Source organism: Ranitomeya variabilis, chromosome 2 (assembly GCF_051348905.1).
Source record: "Ranitomeya variabilis isolate aRanVar5 chromosome 2, aRanVar5.hap1, whole genome shotgun sequence".
NCBI classification, from domain to species: Eukaryota; Metazoa; Chordata; class Amphibia; order Anura; family Dendrobatidae; genus Ranitomeya; species Ranitomeya variabilis.
The window spans coordinates 492,925,449-492,935,205 of record NC_135233.1 but is presented as its reverse complement, the minus strand read 5'-3'; positions in this window follow the sequence as shown (position 1 = coordinate 492,935,205).

The following is a 9,757-nucleotide window of genomic DNA, read 5'->3' as shown; positions in this document are numbered from 1 at the left end:
CCACCTCTGCAGCCTGTGGTGATTGATGGGCAAGAACAATTTGTGGTGGAGGAAATTATTGATTCCAGGATTCGCAGAAATCGGCTCCAATATCATATAAGATGGCAGGGATATCCCCCTGAGGAAGACTCTTGGGAACCTGTGGAAAACATCAATGCCCGACAGAAGATTTCTCGTTTTCATCAGAGATTCCCTGAGAAACCAGGTCCAGGATCGTCCTGAGGCCGCTTCTAAGGAGGCAGTAATGTCAGGACTCTGAACATTTTTTATTACCTTTTGTGCATTACTGCCCTTTTCCAAGATGGTGTCTTTGGTCTCATGTGCACTGTGTCTTCCTGCTATAAAACTCCACCCCAGCCTTCAGTCTGTGCTAGAGTATTCTGCCTTGCATCCAGCTCCTGACCTCTGATTACTCCCTGGCTATATACCTGCTCCTGTGAACCTGTGTGGTAATCCTGCTACTCTCTCCTGCTCTGAGTTCCTGCTGCATACACCAGTTCCAGTAATCCTCCTTCATCTGCTGCTCGTGTTTACTTCCATCTGCATTTGCTGGACATGTAAGCTGTTTCTGCTCTGCAAAAACCTGAGACTATTACCCAGGCCTCCCTGGTTGAGCTAAGATATGATTTGAACTGCCTTATAAGCATATCTATCTGTGTTTTGGACTAAGACAAGGATTTATTCGTGTCAAGTATCGTCAAGAATAACTGTGCTTCATAGACTTTCTTCTTGATTGCATTTTCCTCTGAAGTTTCCTATAGACTGCTAAGCTACGTTTAATATTTACACCAAGTGTTGTGGACTTTAGTTTCTCTCTGCACCTGTTTGAATCACCGTGTGATAATATAGACTTTACCACTTATAAAACTGTGTCTTTTAGTTGTCTTGTTCCACGCAAAGAGTCTCCTGACTTATCCTTTATAATTATTACAGACTCCAGAAGGAACGGCTCAAGCTGCCTACCATACAGGCACTGTCCCACGACAGAAAAGGACCAGGACCTTGTCAGGATACTTCAGGCTGCAAGGGACTATTAGCAAGCACAAAGTGGAAGGCTGCCAACCTGACTTGCCAAGGGGATTCACTTGTTTCCAGGCTGCCTGGACTCCTTATGTACCTGTTGCCGATACCCTGGACTGAGGCCTGTCGCTGTGTCCTTTACTCATTCATCGGCATACACCATCATCGCCATACACCTTAGGACCCCTGGGGACCCCGCTTCACCTGTGGGAAGCGTCACCATCCAGCCGCCATACCATCACCCTAGAGGACCCCCTTAAGCGGCGTCGGTCCCTACTGACCGAAAACCACAGGTGGCGTCACGAACATTACCTTTATTTCACAATTCCCCTTAAAAGACCTTTCCCCTTTAATTGAGTCCCAGGGCTACGGACCGGGTTGCAGCCACCGTGACATCCCCTTTAAGACTGGACCCGGTACCGAGTACCCCGCTGCCCTGGAAGGGCGACTCATATGATGTTTCATTATATGATGGGCCTCTTATATGATGCTCCAGTGTATAATGGGCCCCATATGCAGTATGATGCTCCAGTGTATAATGGGCCCCACATATGATGCTCCAGTATATGATGGTCCAAACATAAAAAAAATTAAATGAAAAACTCACCTCTCGTCGCTGGCCACTGCTCTGCTCCGGGCTCATCAGCGTCTTCCAGCTCTCTGCGCTGTGACTGTTCAGTTCTTAAAGAGACTCAAAGGCAGGGTACACATGAAATATATGGCCATAAAAAGATATTACTTAACCCCGGGAGGTTTTTTCAGTTTTGCGTTTTCGTTTTTCGCTCCCCTCCTTCTCAGAGCCATAACTTTTTTATTTTTCCGTCGATATGGCCATGTGAGGGCTTATTTTTTGCGGGACAAGTTGTACTTTTGAACGACTGTATTGGTTTTACCAAGTGTGGTGAAATTGCAAAAAGAAGTGCAATCCCAGACTTGTTTTTTGTTTGGCTTTTTTGCTAGGTTCATTAAATGCTAAAACTGACCTGCCATTATGATTCTCCAGGTCATTATGAGTTCATAGACACCAAATATGTCTAGGTTGCTTTTTATCTAAGTGGTAAAAAAAAAATCCAAACTTTGCTAAAAAAAAAATGCGCAATTTTCCGAGACCTGTAATGTCTCAATTTTTCATAATTTTAGGTTGGATGTGGGCTTATTTTTTGTGTGCCGAGCTGACGTTTTTAATTATATCATTTTGGTGCAGATACATTCCTTTGATCGCCCGTTATTGCATTTTAATGCATTGTCGCGTCGACCAAAAAACCTAATTATGGCGTTTTTAATTTTTTTCTCGCTATGCCATTTAGCAATCAGGTTAATCTCATTTTTTATTGATAGATCGGGCGATTCTGAATGCGGCGATACCAAATATGTGTAGGTTTGATTTTTTGTATTATTTTATTTTGAATGGCGCGAAAGGGGGATGATTTCAACTTTTATATTTTTTAATTTTTTTCATATTTTTTAAAACATTTTTTTTACTTTTGCCATTCTTCTATAGCCTCCATGACAGGCTAGAATCTGGAATAGCGTGATCGGCTCTGCTACATAGAAGCGATGCTCAGATAACTCCTATGTAGCTGAATTACTGCATTGCTATGTGCGCCGTCCACAGAGTGGCGCTTACAGCAATCCGGCATCAACAACCATAGAGGTCTTCAATAGACCTCTGATTCTCATGCCGACACATCGATGACCCCCGATCACGTAACGGGGGTCAGCGATGCGCGCATTTCCAGCCCGATGGCCAGAAGCGCTTGTTAAATGCCGCTGTCAGAGTTTGACAGCGGCATTTAACTAGTTAATAGGCACGGACGGATAGCGATTCCACCCACGCCTATTGCGGGCACATGTCAGCTGTTCAAAATAGCTGACATGTCCTGGCATTGATGAGGGCTCACCGCCAGAGCCCGCATCAAAGCGGGGGTTCTGCTATCGTACCTACTATTCCGTCCGATGGCAGAAAGAGGTTAAAGTAGTGTACCATCACCACCACATGTGTACCACTGGAGAATACATAGGACATATCAGAAAAATTGACAGAAAGAAAGGGACAAAAAAGGGGGACTGCAAATGGACACAAAGCAGTAAAATTATTAAAACTCAAGTGGAAGATAAAGTGCAAATGTGCTGGATTATGGTAACTAGCCAAGTGGCTTATATATACTGCTATAAGAGGATGATAAAATTGCAATAAAAAAGTGATTGTGTGCAGATATAAAGATATCAGCATTATTGTTTACCTTCATTCTATTGATATCATGATGAACAATTTTATATTTTTTATTTTTTTCATTTGTTTTTCTTAGCATATCACACAAAAAATCGTTCTTGTCTCTTATTACGTGAATGTATAGCACTAATTCATCTACATTTAATATTTTGTGAATTGGATGAACTTTCCTTTTCCCAGCACACGCGTCCTTGTTTACTTCAGCATTTTAGTGTGGCTTTTATTCCATATCTCCTTTGCAAGGTGATTCTTCCCTGATGTTTCATTGTTTCTCTTCCTTCCTTTGTTGTGCAGATTTGCCAGCAATCCACACTATGGTCCTCTTCAGTAATCATGGTGACCTCTGTTTGGCATTCTCCGTCTGTCTCCATTTGTCTCTTTTTCACACCCAACCACCACTTAGGCTATGTTCACACGATCCTTTTTTTGCTGCTGTTCCGCAGCGCTTTTCAGGCTGCGGATTCGCATCCTTTTTCCATGCAGGGTACAGTACAATGTTACCCTATGGAAAACAAAAACCGCTGTGCCCACTATCCTTTTTTTCTCAGGCAAATCCGCGCTGATTTGCCTGCAGAAAAAAAGAAGTACCATGTCACTTCTTTCTGCGGATTCAGCTCCTGTTTTCAACAGGCACCAATAGGAAAGTGCTGTTGAAAACCCACAGAGGAATCTGCAGAAGAAACTGCAGGAAAATCAGCAGTGCAGTTTTGCACTGCGGGTTTTCCAAATCAGGACCTGAAAAAAAAAGGATCAAAAAAAGGATCGTGTGAACATGGCCTTAATGTCCAGCTTCCAGTACTAGCAGACCTTAATACCTTCATTTACGAAGCTCATCTATAGCAGTTCGCTTTAATAAATAAACAAAAATCTTTATTTTTATATAGTGCTAACATATTCCGCAGCGCTTTACAGTTTGCACACATTATCATCACTGTCCCCGATGGGGCTCACAATCTAAATTCCCTATCAGTATGTCTTTGGAATGTGGGAGGAAACCGGAGTGCCCAGAGGAAACCCACGCAAACACGGAGAGAACATACAAACTCTTTGCAGATGTTGTCCTTGGTGGGGTTTGAACCCAGGACTCTTGCACTGCAAGGCTGCTGTGCTAACCACTGTGCCACCGTGACGTACCATTCCACTTTCATTTGCATTATATTCTACTCCTAATATTTCCCTCTGGGATATATTATTTCTATATTTCATATTTTTTATATATTCATGTACTTACAATTTTTTAGTATCCCTTCTATAATTTTTCACAAACGAAAAATAAATAATTTGTTTACCTATCTGGCTGTACTCAAATGGTAAGTCTACACTGGTTCGCAGTGAATTACATGTTACTCCCTACATCTTCCTCAGTGATACAATTCTAGGTTTTATATTTAGATATTTCCTATACATTCATGTATTCACAATTTTTAAGTAATTTTTTAGAATTTTTAACATATGAAATATAAATAGTTACCTGCTTTATTTTATCATTTTAAATACTCCAAGCCCGTATTAATATTTTTTTTATAATTCCTTATGAGCCTAGGAATATTAACCCCTTAGTGACAGAGCCAATTTGGTACTTAATGACCGAGCCAATTTTTACAATTCTGACCACTGTCACTTTATGAGGTTATAACTCTGGAACGCTTTAACGAATCCCGCTGATTCTGAGACTGTTTTTTCGTGACATATTGTACTTCATGTTAGTGGTAACATTTCTTCAATATTACTTGCAATTATTTATGAAAAATATGGAAATATGGCAAAAATTTTAAAAAATTTTCAATTTTCTAAATTTGTATTTTTATGCCCTTAAATCACAGAGATATGTCACAAAAAATAGTTAATAAATAACATTTCCCACATGTCTACTTTACATCAGCACAATTTTGGAACCAAAATTTTTTTTTGTTAGGGAGTTATAAGGGTTAAAAGTTGACCAGCAATTTCTCATTTTTACAACACCATTTTTTTTTAGGGACCACATCACATTTGAAGTCATTTTGAGGGGTCTATATGTTAGAAAATAACCAAGTGTGACATTCTAAAAACTGCACCCCTCAAGGTGCTCAAAACCACATTCAAGAAGTTTATTAACCCTTTACGTGCTTCACAGGAACTGAAACAATGTGGAAAGAAAAAATGAACATTTAACTTTTTTTTGCAAACATTTTACTTCAGAACCATTTTTTTTTTATTTTCACAAGAGTAAAAACAGAAATTTAACCATAAATTTTGTTGTGCAATTTCTCCTGAATTCGCCGATACCCCATATGTGGGGGTAAACCACTGTTTGGGCTTCACAGAAGTTTATAACGTAGAGCCGTGAAAATAAAAAAATCGCATTTTTTCTACAAAAATGATCTTTTTGTCCCCAAATTTTTATTTTCACAAGGGTAACAGGAGAAATTAGACCAAAAAGTTGTTGGGCAATTTCTCCTGAGTACGTCGATACCCCATATGTCGGGGTAAACCACTATTTGGGTGCACCGCAGAGCTTGGAAGAGAAGGAGTGCTGTTTTACTTTTTCAATGTAGAATTGGCTGGAATTGAGATCGGACGCCATGTCGCGTTTGGAGAGCCCCTGATGTGCCTAAACAGTGGAAAACCCCCACAAGTGACACCATTTTGGAAACTAGACCCCTTAAGGAACTTATCTAGATGTGTGGTGAGCACTTTAAACCCCCAGGTGTTTCACAGAAGTTTATAACGTAGAGCCGTGAAAATAAAAAATCGCATTTTTTCTACAAAAATGATCTTTTTGTCCCCAAATTTTTATTTTCACAAGGGTAATAGGAGAAATTAGACCACAAAAGTTGTTGGGCAATTTCTCCTGAGCACGTCGATACCCCATATGTGGGGGTAAACCACTGTTTGGGCGCACCGCAGAGCTTGGAAGAGAAGGAGTGCCGTTTTACTTTTTCAATGTAGAATTGGCTGGAATTGAGATCGGATGCCATGTCGCGTTTGGAGAGCCCCTGATGTGCCTAAACAGTATAAACCCCCCACAAGTGACCCCATTTTGGAAACTAGACCCCCAAGGAACTTATCTAGATATGTGGTGAGAACTTTGAATGCACAAGTGCTTCACAGAAGTTTATAATGCAGAGTCGTGAAAATAAAAAATATTTTTTTTTCCACAAAAAAGATTTTCTAGCCCCCAAGTTTTTATTTTCACAAGGGTAACAAGTGAAATTGGACCCCAAAAGTTGTTGTCCAATTTGTCCTGAGTACGCTGGTACCCCATATGTGGGGGTAAACCACTGTTTGGGTGCACGGCAGAGCTCGGAAGGGAAGGAGCGCCGTTTTGGAATGCAGACTTTGATAGATTGGTCTGCGGGCGTTATGTTGCGTTTGCAGAGCCCCTGATGTACCTAAACAGTAGAAACTCCCCACAAGTGACCCCATTTTGGAAACTAGACCCCCCAAGGAATTTATCTAGATGTGTGGTGAGAACTTTGAATGCCCAAGAGCTTCACAGAAGTTTATAATGCAGAGTCGTGAAAATAAAAAATATTTTTTTTCCACAAAAAAGATTTTTTAGCCCCCAAGTTTTTATTTTCACAAGGGTAACAGGAGAAATTGGACCGCAAAAGTTGTTCAATTTATCCCGAGTACGCTGATGCCCCATATGTAGGGGTAAACCACTGTTTGGGCGCACGGCAGAGCTCAGAAGGGAGGGAGCATCATTTGACTTTTTGAGCGCAAAATTGGCTGTCGTGTTTGGAGACCCCCTGATGTACCTAAACAGTGGAAACCCCCCAATTCTAACTCTAACCCTAACCCCAACACACCCCTAACCCTAATCCCAACCCGATCCATAATCCTAATCACAACCCTAATGATAATCACAACCCTAACCCCAAAACAACCCTAATCTCAACCCTAACCATAACCCTAATCAAAACCCTAAATCCAACACACCCCTAATCCTAATCTCAACCCTAACCTCAAACCTAACCCTAATCCCAATACACCCCTAACCCTAATTCCAACCCTAACCTTAACCCTAATCCCAAACCTAACCCTAATCCCAAACGTAACCCTAATGCCAACCCTATCCCTAATACCAATCCTAATCCAAACCCTAATCCCAACTCTAACCCTAACTTTGGCCTCAACCCTAGCCCTAACTTTAGCCCCAACCCTAGCCCTAACTTTAGCCCCAACCCTAGCCCTAACCCTAACTTTAGCCCCAAACCTAACCCTAGCCCTAACCCTAATTTTAGCCCCAACCCTAGCCCTAACCCTAACTTTAGCCCTAACCCTAACCCTAAATTTAGCCCCAACCCTAACCCTAACCCTAAAGTTAACCCTAACCCTAGCCCTAGCTTTAGCCCCAACCCTAACCCTAGCCCTAAGGCTACTTTCACACTTGCGTTGTGTGGCATCCGTCGCAATCCGTTATTTTGGACAAAAAACGGATACTGCAAATGTGCCCGCAGGATGCCTTTTTTGCCCATAGACTTGTATTGCCGACGGATGGCCACACGTCGCGTCCGTCATGCACTGGATCCGTTGTGTTTTGGCGGACCGTCGTCACAAAAAAAGTTCAATGTAACCTTTTTTTTGTACGTCGCATCCGCCATTTCCGCTCATGCGTGGCCGTAACTCTGCCCCCTCCTCCCCAGGACATAGACTGGGCAGCGGATGCGTTGAAAAACTGCATCCGCTGCCCACGTTGCGCACAATTTTCACAACGTGCGTCGGTACATCGGGCCGACGCATTGCGACGACCCCGTACCAACGCAAGTGTGAAAGAAGCCTAACCCTAGCCCTAACCCTAGCCCTAACCCTAGCCCTAACCCTAACCCTAAATTTAGCCCCAACCCTAACCCTAAATTTAGCCCCAACCCTAACCCTAACCCTAATTTTAGCCCCAACTCCTCTCTCCTGCTGGCCGGCAAATGGCAGCAGAGGGCGGGCGCACTGCGCATGCGCCCGCCATTTTCTTTCCATAGGAAGAAGTCGGCGGGCAGGAGGGGACGCAGGAGGACCCAGGGACACCGGTAAGTATAGCAGGGTCCCCGAATCCCCCTATTTCTCTGTCCTCTGATGTGCGATCACATCGGAGGACAGAGAAATTAAAAGGGAGATCGCGTTTTTTGGGGTTTTTTTGCGATCGCCGGTAAACAGTTAATTACCAGCAATCGCAACTCGGGGATCGGTAAAAAAACCCCGAATCATGTTCTCTGGGGTCTCGGCTACCCCCGGCAACCGAGACCCCAGGGAAAATCCGACTCTGGGGGGCGCTATTCACTTTTAATTAACGGCGCTGTGGTTTAAGTACCCTTAACTGCCGCCGTTAAAAGGCGTATCGGCGGTCGTTAAGGGTTTAACAATCTCCTTGTTTTTCTTTTTTCAAATTATAGATAAGAAATTATTTAATTCTATGCCATTTTTTATTGATCCCAAACTGCTAAACTGGATCCACGTAACACTCCTCTCATTTATTAGTTTCCTTGCACTGCAGTGACACGTAGCATGATCCCTCGATTTGTCAGCTTTAATAATGTATTGTTCATTCACTAGTTCGAATCCTGTATACATTTTTTATTTTTACTTTTTATGGATTGTTGTTCTCCATGTTTATTAATGCACTTACTTTCATTCTTTGGTTTCTGTAAGGACATTTTAAATGTATTCTGATATATTTTGTGTTATTTATAAGTCGTTGCTGCATTTGGAAAATTGTCTGACATCTGCGTTAATCCTCGTGACATATTTGAACTTTGACACGCCATGTGCCCGGTTTGGCGTTTTTTTTTTCAAGAAACACAGCATAAAAGACAGCAATACCATGCAGTCTCACCAGGTTTGTCCTGATGAAGAGGTCCTGCGTGACCACGAAACGTGTTGACTTTTAAACCTGTTCAATAAATATTTTGATTTTAAAGATTATTTCATCTCAGCAGCACATAAGTGATACCTCCGTTCTTTTCCTCTGTCTCTGTGGTCGTCTTCTCGACTGGTATCTGTGCATCAGCTGTTATATGCCTTTTATGTGTTGCCATTAAGCAACTCAGAAAGGTGAGTGTATCTCCCCTTTTTTCCTGACACCCCATTGTCATTGAATAAGTCCCTATTGCACTTTGTTTCTTCCTAGTTGAATTCAGAGACTGACAGTGGCATTTAATGGGTTAACCGCTGCGGGTGGATTGTGATTCCACCAGCGGCTGTTAGAGGCACATGTCAGTGAGCTGCCCGCCAGGGACAATAAAATGGCCACGTTTGACCTGGTGACTGATCCTCTTTAACGGGAGTATGCTTACAAACATCAAACATAACCATGTGCTGCCGTAGGACAACCAGACAGATTTTAATAAGTATCAATAAAGGGCTGATTTTTATTGAGTGGTGGTGTACTCTGCAGTGATTACTTGTATGATGTGGAAAAGTCACAATCTGCAGTGGGTACAATCACGGCTACAACTTTGTAACCCCCGGCTATGGGAACTGTATCAAACTTTTTAGCTTGTGTTGGAGAACAGTTCATAAGTTATT